At 46.9% G+C, this 9,557-nt stretch overlaps 1 long non-coding RNA gene across 3 annotated transcripts; it reads right to left on the minus strand.

Moving 5' to 3' along the window:
* Nucleotides 1–296: 296 nt before the first annotated feature.
* Nucleotides 297–9,311, minus strand: LOC128913309 (uncharacterized). Of its 3 annotated transcripts, none has more exons than XR_008467908.1 (3): nt 8,351–9,311; nt 5,124–6,420; nt 297–3,245 (listed from the first exon to the last, which is right to left on the minus strand). It is a non-coding gene; the product is annotated as an uncharacterized LOC128913309 (long non-coding RNA). The 3 variants fall into 3 exon arrangements; XR_008467906.1 differs by having other exon boundaries at nt 5,124–6,456; XR_008467907.1 differs by lacking the exon at nt 8,351–9,311 and having other exon boundaries at nt 5,124–5,333; nt 6,237–8,333.
* Between the last annotated feature and the right edge of the window lie 246 nt (nt 9,312–9,557).

Below are 9,557 nucleotides of genomic sequence, written 5' to 3' on the forward strand. Positions count from 1 at the left end.
GACACAGCACAGAAGAAAGGTTGTGGGAATGGAAATGAATGAGGCACCAGGGAGCAAGGGCATGACTTGTAGCACGCTTATGGCCCATGGTGCAGACAGTCTCAATAACCAAAGCAAACTAAAAAATGTACCCTGATTCTATCCTAGCATCTATTTCTTCCTTGATTATTTTTTAAGTTTTCTACTTTAAAAGTTGGGATGTGTTTTCCAAATATTTCCAAATTGGGCATCTAAACTATGTTTCAACCACACTATTTCTGGCGCCAGACCAAGCTGGGAACCACCGTGCAGCTCCTCTGCCACGGCAAACCCTCGACCCCAACAGCAAGTGCCACCACGTCAGAAGAAACTAGTCCATCTGCAACCACCCTCCATCCCGCGTCGCTCCCCTCACGCCAAGGCAGGATCTTTGGATGAAGAAGACATCATCTAAATACTTGGGGTTTTTTTTAAGTTATTTCTACTCATTTATGAAGAACGATGAATTAAATATATCGCTCAGAGGAAACCTAGAATGGCAGAGGTCAAAATGTGTCTGCATGCAAAGTAATAAGCAATTCCACTCAATTGCCTGAAATTTTCTCGTAGCTCCTTCTTACCCAAGGATGGCACAATCATAGGAAAGACTTGAAGAAGCTTACTCTTCTGAATGGAGAAAAATGAAGAAGTTCTTATCAGTAATACCGAGCCAGCCTGCCAGAAGAAAAGATGTAGGGGGTAGGAGACAATAAAACACGATTAACGATGCCTTAATCTTTTCATGTAATAATTTCTGCCCTCAAGGACTTCTGGTAAATACCACAAAAAAAAAAATCTCACCAGGAAAATCCCATAAGTGTTAATCTTGATGCTGGGCCCCGGCAGGTTTTCAGCACAGCAGATCAGTCAGATGCTCCCTTGGTGCAGCAAGGGTATTGCTGGGACAGCAGACAGATGTGAAAATCTATTTCTGCTGTAAAAACAGCACAGCTTGTAACATGGGGAACCCCACCTGGAGCTCTGCCACCCCCTTACACTGCCAGAATCCTGAAAATCCTCTTCTCCCCATGTCAGCTGCTCCTCTACAGAGCCTGAGGCTCTTTCCGGTGCTCTACCACGGGATGCCCAGGCCACCTCTTACTCACTACTCCCCGTTTGCTCCATGACGGGGCAGGACAGGACGGATCCTTCAGGTTACTCACATCCTGCATGAGCAACCCTGTGGTCCATCCACTCACACCTCCTGATTGGCGTGACCAGTGACAGCCCACTGGGACCATACCCATCACTCTCCTGCCTTTGTCCCCGTGGGGCAAGCAGCCTGGGAGGAGATGGGGTGTAGCAGCCAAAGACAACAGATTTTAAAAGTGTCCAAACCAGGGTCAAGCAGCTCTGAAGAAAGAGTGGGTTCACATGAACCCACCATGAACTGTGCTTTTCAGAGTATCCGTTAATTTTAGGAGAATCGAGTGATGTAGCTGAGGGTTTGAGCCCTTTGGCAACGCTTTGTGGAAGGGACCAACGGACGGGGAATAGCAGGACAGGGATGGAGAGAGAGGGTGGGTATATGCAGTTAGATAGGTAGGTTTTCTTTTGACTCATCCTTGGTTAATGGACATTAGGAGCAGTAAAAGTTTTTAAACTATTATATAATTTTATTTATTTAAATCTTCCGATTTGCAGACACTTCGTCCTCTTCTAATCTTGCCTTTGCAGTATCAGACCTCAAGGGCAGGGATTTGAAGGACAGGGCAGCAGCTTCACAAAACCATTTCCCAGAGCTCTCGTTAGCCCCGAACAGGCAACAACTGTTGGGTGAGCACAAAACAACCAAGGCAGCACACAGGTTTTGCAAGCTGAACCAGTGCAAATTGGCAAGAAATAGCCGTACACGTGATGCCACCCACGCCAGAGGCGCAGAAATTAAAGGGAAGGAGAACTTCAGGAAACGCATCCAGACAGGTAGGCAATCACGCCAGAGATGAGTAAGAGCAAAGGAAGGGAACCGGTGGGAGCTGGAGGAGGAGGGGGTGAGCCGAGCTCACACCACCCCCGGCAGCACACGTGGGCATCCAGGGCGGAATCACCAACTTGGTGAAAATGAACATTGGATTGACAAACCCATGGCTGCTCTGATAATTGCCACCCAGCAAAAAGCTGCTCGCTGAAAACATCCAAGCAGCGCGTACTGGGCATTGGTACTGGGACGAGGTCATGGCCAAGTGCCGCTGCACAGGGAAAGGTGGGTCCCCGCAGCAGCTCAAGGTACTCCCCAAGTGCCACGTGAAAGCTACATGAGCCACCACCACTCAGAGAGGGCTCAAGTAGACCAAGCTCACAAGACATACAGACAAATCTCTCAAGTAAACCTCCCCAGACACCGTTCCCGGCACTGATGCCTTCAATTAAAACGAGTCTCACTCCAAGCAAAGGCCACTGACAGAGTTGCTCCAGATTTAGCAAATGCTGATTTCAATACTCAGCCACGTAGTTCCCCTTGCAGGCAAGGGCCATATGGATAGACAAAAATCTCCCTTCACCAACACACGCTGAGGAAAAGACGACTGCCAGAAAGTTATATGATGTATTCATCACCTTTCGTCTCATTTAGGCCAATAAATTCCACAATTTTGCAGTAAGCTATATAGGGAATCGCATACATGTGTTGCATATGAACCCTGGGCATCTCCAGACATCTGCTTGGCCAAAGGTTAAGGTGCTTGATTTTCTCACAGTCTGAAGTCCATGCCATGAACTCAGACCACGGGAAAGATGGTACCAGTGGTGTTCTGCTTCTACTGGGGATGCTGGCATTTTAATGCAGCTTAAAAATGCACATTGCTGTTCCCAGCTCCTCCCTCGCTCTTCCTACCTCCACCTCACTGCATTGTCCCCTGATCGTTTTAGCACAGCCCCGTATATCCCTTTCTCATCCTCCCCAAATTGCCTTCATCGGGTCCTGCTTTGTATTTGTTACCCCCAGATATTTCTCTTCCTGCCTGGGAAGACCCAGAAAAATAAACTCACAGAAGGCAATAAATTTGCCTTTAAAAGTAAGAAAGTACTACCCTGGGACAGCTCTATTTTCTGTAGTATGGCAGTATCTAAATAACAAGCATCTTTTCTTATTTTTCTAACCCCTTGTCTTACTTGCAAGCCTTTGAAGGCAGGGCTGTACGACATGTAGTGACCTGCGGGACAGAAGGAGCAAACGAGCTCAGATGGGCCAAATATCCAGTACCAGAAAGGCTCAGGAGCGGCACAACCTACGAGGACAAGAAACGGGTGGGTGAGTGGTGGAGCTGGTTAAGGAGGAGAACAGGAAGGCTGATTGTGCTGCAGCTTCCCAAAATATGCAGCGTGTATTTACCAAGTGAACATTAAAGGACCAACACCTGCTCCAGAAGAAAAGACTATTTTTTCTAAGGTCCCACAGCTCATAAACCCTAAGAAAATTCCATCAATGTAATTTCTTTTTGCCCCCTGCCCTCCCTTTCCTTTCCTGCCCATTCATGTAACTAGAGTTTGACAAAATTAAAACTAGAGATCCAGGCTCCCAGCTGCGATTGCTGAAACTTCGCTCTCCGCGTTAATTTGCAAAAGGCTTTTTCAGACTGCAGAGTGCCATCTAGATGAAGGAAGGAGGATTTGCTGCGAAGCAGCCAGCTGGAGGTAATAAATCCTTCGGGGATGCATCGCAGAATGCCTACAAGATGCTTTGCAGAACAGCTCTTTGCAGACTGCAGATGTTTTGTGGCAATTTTTTTAAAGTACTAAAATCCTCCTGTGGCTGAATGAGCAATGCTCTCAAATGGCTTGTGGGATGAGACGAGAGCCCTTTTAGTTTAGCATTTCAATATTTATGCATTCTTATAGAGAAACATTTTATGTCCTTATTTTTTCCAGGTTTTTTTAAGCGTTCACCTGGTCCAGATGGACACTGGATCTGGACAGTTTTGAGGCTGGGTTTCCAGGCAGACCCTCATTAAAGGACACATGTGGACCAGCACAACTGGACCTGAATGAGATCCTGCACATAAATGAATGAGTTTTACCACATATGTGCAAATATTTGCCTATGGGGAGGTATTAGAAGGCATAGGCTCTATGAGGTGTTTAAGACAGGCTAAAAATCTTGCCTGTATCATGAATGGAAAAAAAATCATCCAAGATAACTACAGAGATGTGGTGGGCAGCAGTTGCTGCAGCAAAAGGGGGCTGCTCCAAGAGACGGTGCTCCCACAAACCTGCCGAGCAGCAGTACAGAACCAAAAAACATATACACCTATCTTCTGATCTCCCATGCCGAGAAAGCAACCGCAGACTTACAGACTACCCACCTTCATTTCTGTAAAAAGTATTAAGAAGAGTGCAGGAAAGTCTCTCCTAACTTGTTACATTTCCCGCACACCAAGTTGTGCATGAGGGCAGATTGCTGAAGATGCCGACCACCCCACAGAAAGGCCAGTGGCTCCACAGCCCTTCAAGAACAACACTGGAAATGCAGCGACCTCCTCGACACGCTTGTGCAAGACCCAAATGCGCTAGACCCGAACATGCCTTCGCTGCCCAGGAGGTTCCTTCTGGTTTAGGTGAGCCTGAGGACAAGGTGCTGCTGTGAAGGTCACAGAGGAGGATGAAGTCCCCGCTGACCTGCTCAGGGTGGGAAGGCAGCTCCTGCTGTCCCATCGTCCTTGTTAAATCCAGCATGGAAATCAGCCCACTGCACCTTGCTGTCTGCCCTTGCCCAAGCTCCCCCCCTCGCAAGATAACCTCTGTTTTAAGGAAAAACTCGTCTGAAGGCAGAATGGGGAAGACAGCAAGCTGCGTGAATGTGAGTCGCTTTCTCCTGGGCCTATGTCAAAATCCAACCTGACAAATTCATTGTTTAAACTAAGCAGCACTGAAGTAGCCAAATGGCATCTCGTATCAAGAGTCCATATTTAAAAGACAGGCTGCAGCAGCACAAAGCTGCCCTCCAGAAGCACGATCATTTCTGTGGGAGTTATAAAACAATACACTAGCACAGCAATGTAATAAATAATAGAACCTGGTGAATAATGCAAATAAAACATTTCCCCTTCCTATTTTTCATGTTTCTAAACATAGTTCCTTCCATTGCCATCGGGCCCTTTCTGTTTTACCTTTCACAAACCTTTGTGTGGAGCAGATACAAAATGTAAAGGGAGAGAAACAAAGGGGCTGCTGCCACTGCGCCTCATCCCCCCTTCCTTCTGCCACGCTCCGAGGGATCAGGAAGCCGGGGGCTGCATTTAGATTCGTCAGGGAGGCTCTCCCAGCCTGTAATTATGCCAGTAGCTTCACAAGAGCTTTACTTTGGGCCTCATTAAGACCTATTAGAATTGAAAACAAACGGAACTTGGTTCTTTCCGGCACAATAGACCCTTTACATGTGCAAAGCAAAAATAGATGAAAACAAAAAAGGATGGAAATTAAGGAGAAAAAAAAAAAAAAAGAGAGGTCTGTGCCCAGCATTTTGATTCGGGGCAGGGAGCCCTTCACCAGCATCACCATCAGAGATGGTGGGATGGTGGCTGAAGGGACAGAGCCTGACCCAGTGCTCCTCACTGTCCGGTTAGGGGCCAACTAGCTAATTGTTCCCCAGCGCACCGTTCGGTAATGCTGTGAAGCAGAAGGGAAATTCAGCGTTTCCCAGTTTCTGGGGGCAGGAGGAGAGGCAGCACAGGCTGGCTCTTGGGATGAAGGGCTGCTCACTCCTACAGCTGCAGGAGAGACTGCGACAGCCTGAGCTTCCCTCGGACAACACAAACCTTAGTTTGTGTATTGGATACCTAATGGAGGTGCAAAAAAAGGACACTAAATCAGAGGTTTTCAAAAAACACCCACAAGAGCTGTACCAGACTCCAGCAGATGAACTTGCCTATGGAAAGGGGCAGGTTCCCACCCAGTGCACAGCAATTTAGCCCCAACCCTTTGATTTCCCTGTCTCCACAGAGACACCGACAATACGCACGGTTCATTCACTCTTTCCATAGGCTCTCGTCCCGTATGAAGAGCGTCAGCTGGCGCGGGGTGTTCGCGGGGCGCTGAGCCCAGCAGAGCTGCTGGAGTGCCAGTGCCCTCTCCTGTTCAGCACACACCAGCTCCTTCCACAGCATGTTCGTGTGCCTTCAGAGGCTGGAATATTCCCAGACACAGCCTGACAGCCTGCTACCAACTAATAAAAAATGGTATTTATAAGGTTAAGGGAAACGTGAAAACACTGCAGAACTTACTTGGACGCTGCCTCCTCTTCACTGCAGTCCAGAAGAGTTATCGCTTGCATTGGGCCATTTAGGAAGAAATAATCCTCAAACTATCTCATTCCATTAGGTACAGCCGGCTTGGATCTTCTTTCCAGGGCACATCTTCAATGACATTCAGTTTTATTTTCTGTGGCTGTAACTTGTGCTCCAGCTGCTGCCAAATGTATTCACAAAGTCACAGAGGAGGAAACTGAAGCCAAAGGGGAGTTGTTAGCGGGGCTGACGCCAGGGAAGTTTATGCTCCTGTTATACCTGGACTGTTTTCCAGACTTTTCACACCATCACTTAATTACAACAGCACAGACTCGTCCTCATTTTGCCACAATATTAAAAGCAGCAGCGATGCTACAAAGTGTTTTCTAACATCTCTTGTTTTTCTGTTACCCTGGGGATTTCTGAAGGGGAGCTCTGATGAAGCTGCTTTCTGGCCTAATGTTATCACCCATCCTAAAGCAGCTGAAGGAATAAAAAGCATGAACAGCAATCCTTTTCCCTGTTGCAAGACAAGAATATTCTGAAGGACCAGGTCCCTCAGATGCCTTGGGAGGAGCAAAATATCAGACCAAAGTGGGGGGAAAAAAAATAAATACAGAATTGTTATTGATGTGTCAAAAGACAGAGGGAACGAACCTTCCTTCTGAATCACCCCTGCCTGGACTCATGCTGTAATGTGGGAATTTCAGCCACTGGGCTATTACACTGCCGGGCAGAGCAGGGCTTGGGTGACACCGCTGCCACTAGCGCCATGGGAAGTTGTCCCACGGGTACCATCTCACGCAGGGGTGGATGGCACCTCCTGGCACAGTCAGGCTCTGCTCCTGGGGATGCTGTGCCTTCCAACTTCCTAAACTGCTCCAACTCGAGCAGTACCACTTGGACCTGTTGAAACCCAGGGCTGAGATGAGCTGGTAGACATGGTTCACCCTGTAAAGTGGCTCTCGTGCCACTCCTCCCACAGTTTCAGATTTTCACTGTCACCAGCAACAACCAGCAATAGACGGTGAGCACAGAGCCTCCGTGATTACTGATGGGCAACCTGACATGGCACGTTATTCCTTATATTTCTCCCATACTGTTCTCCAAGTAAAATTAACAGGGTCAGCCAAAATTTCATAGTAAAATATTACCTAATATGTTGGTAGCAGTACATTTATATAGTTTCCCTCGCTTTAAAAGTTGTAGTAACCTGTACTGTACCTTAAATTAATTCTGCCTGGTGTTTTGCCAGTTAGAAACAACAAATACAGCTGTTCTGTTATCAGCTGCCAACCTTCCTGCCGCTACCTCTCTATAAACCTCTTTGCTGGCAGCTCCTTGTGGGAGCAGAGACCTGCTGCGGGGTTCACGGGGTGACACGCAGCAGCAGAGACACTGCTGCGGGGCACGGAGAAGCAGGGCCACACCGGAGCTGTGGTCACGGGGGCAACACCGAGGAGCCCTGTTCCAGACAAAGAGCAAAACTCATAGCACAGAGCAAGGATGCAGAGGCCTCAGATGGCAACACCCAGGAGTTACCCCACAGCTTTCACAAGCAGATTTTGACATCTCTAATTTATTTTTTTTTCTCTGCAACTCAAACCCATAAGAGAAAAATGATTTGTCCCAGTTCAGATGCTCATATAAAAAAACATCAATACACCAGGGCTTTTCCAATGACAAATTTTGGTTTTCGTCAGTTCCTCACATAACATATGTTCACACAGCACTAATTAGGACCAGATCTGGAACTTGCTGAAAGCCAGTTGGGAAATATGGAGGTTTATCCAAGAAGAAGTTTTGGAGCTCTTAGGAAACAGGGGAGGTGTTGCACTAAAATAAGTTTAGAAGATACTAAAGGTGTTTCTGTACCATAAGCTGCATTGGTTGGAGCCTAAAACAAGTCACATGCAACGACTTGTGGCTGTAACTCTAAACGCCTGGTAGCCCTAAAACAACATTTTTTGGAAAAGCCCATCCATGGACTTCCATATCCAGCAGCTGTGGATGCCATACAGATGTGCAAGCAGGAAATTACGCTCCATACTTCTGAGAAAATGAGTCCTAAAGTAAAATATGAAGGGAAGGCCGCACATGCAGGAGCCTACCTGTACTGAAGAACATCTTCATCAGATCAGTCAGACAAATCAGCTCCGTTGTATCAAAAACACCAGGTTTGGGGTCTTCTCGCTGAAACAGTGGCAGCTGAACTGGGAGCTTCCTGGAGCTGGTCCATGCGCTGTGTGGGCACCCCCTACGGGGTACCAGGCAGGCTGTAACCCAGGCGAGGATGGAGCCATCCGTTCAGGTAGTCAAGTGGACCATGAAAACAGACATTGAAGGTGGGCATGTCCCCCACAGCTGAGGTCCCCGCTGCAGCTCCACATCAGCCAGCGCACAGCAAATTCAGAGCGCTGCTGCCAGGGGCTGTTGGCAAATCCACCCCACAACTCTCCTCATTTAAGCTCTGCGTGGGTGCTAAGGGAGGCTGCTGAAGGCTTCCTTCTCTGTAGGACACACACATTATTTAATCAATTACTTTAAAGCCATTTATGGCACAAAAGGTCTCTCCTGAAATTTCTAGTTACAGCTGATGCCTATGCTGTAGCCTACAAGCTGCTTTTCTCTATGAAATCACTGCCGACACTCAGTGTTTTCCTTCCACCCACCCTGCAAGGAATGCAATTTCCAGCAACGTTTGAGGTCCATGTGCTCAGGGCAACTTCAGGCAATAATTACCCCAGTGAAATGGCATCCACGCTTAGCTCAGGAGAGGGACTTGCTGTGGTACAGCATCACCGCCACAACGCCATCCTTCGTGGTCCCCGTTCGGAGAGCCTCCTCAGTGAAGCATCTGTTTTTTCTCTTGTTTACAGCCAAAAAGCATCACTTCAAGGTATAATATATATAAATTGTATAAAGATACAGCATACTTGTATATTACATACTTGCATATCTAATAGACAAGTATATGTTGTACATACATACTTGTACATAACATACTTGTATAATATCACAACATACTTATGAGAACTAAAAATGCATTCATACCAGAATTACCAGCCTTACAGTCTCTGAAATCTCTAGAGTACCTAAAAGTAGGAAGCATTTAATTGCATTCCAAGTAACTGATGGATTTCAGTCCATCTGTAATACTTAAACTTAATAGTTATCTCAGATAGCTACATCCACATTAACAAATAAGAAGAAAAAGGTCAAGTTCAAAGCACACTGAAATCAATACCGCTTTAAATGTACTCATTTGAGATTAATCTGAAAAACCCACACATTAAAAAGTGCCCGCTAGATGTTTTT

Source organism: Rissa tridactyla, chromosome 8 (assembly GCF_028500815.1).
Source record: "Rissa tridactyla isolate bRisTri1 chromosome 8, bRisTri1.patW.cur.20221130, whole genome shotgun sequence".
Classification (NCBI taxonomy): domain Eukaryota; kingdom Metazoa; phylum Chordata; class Aves; order Charadriiformes; family Laridae; genus Rissa; species Rissa tridactyla.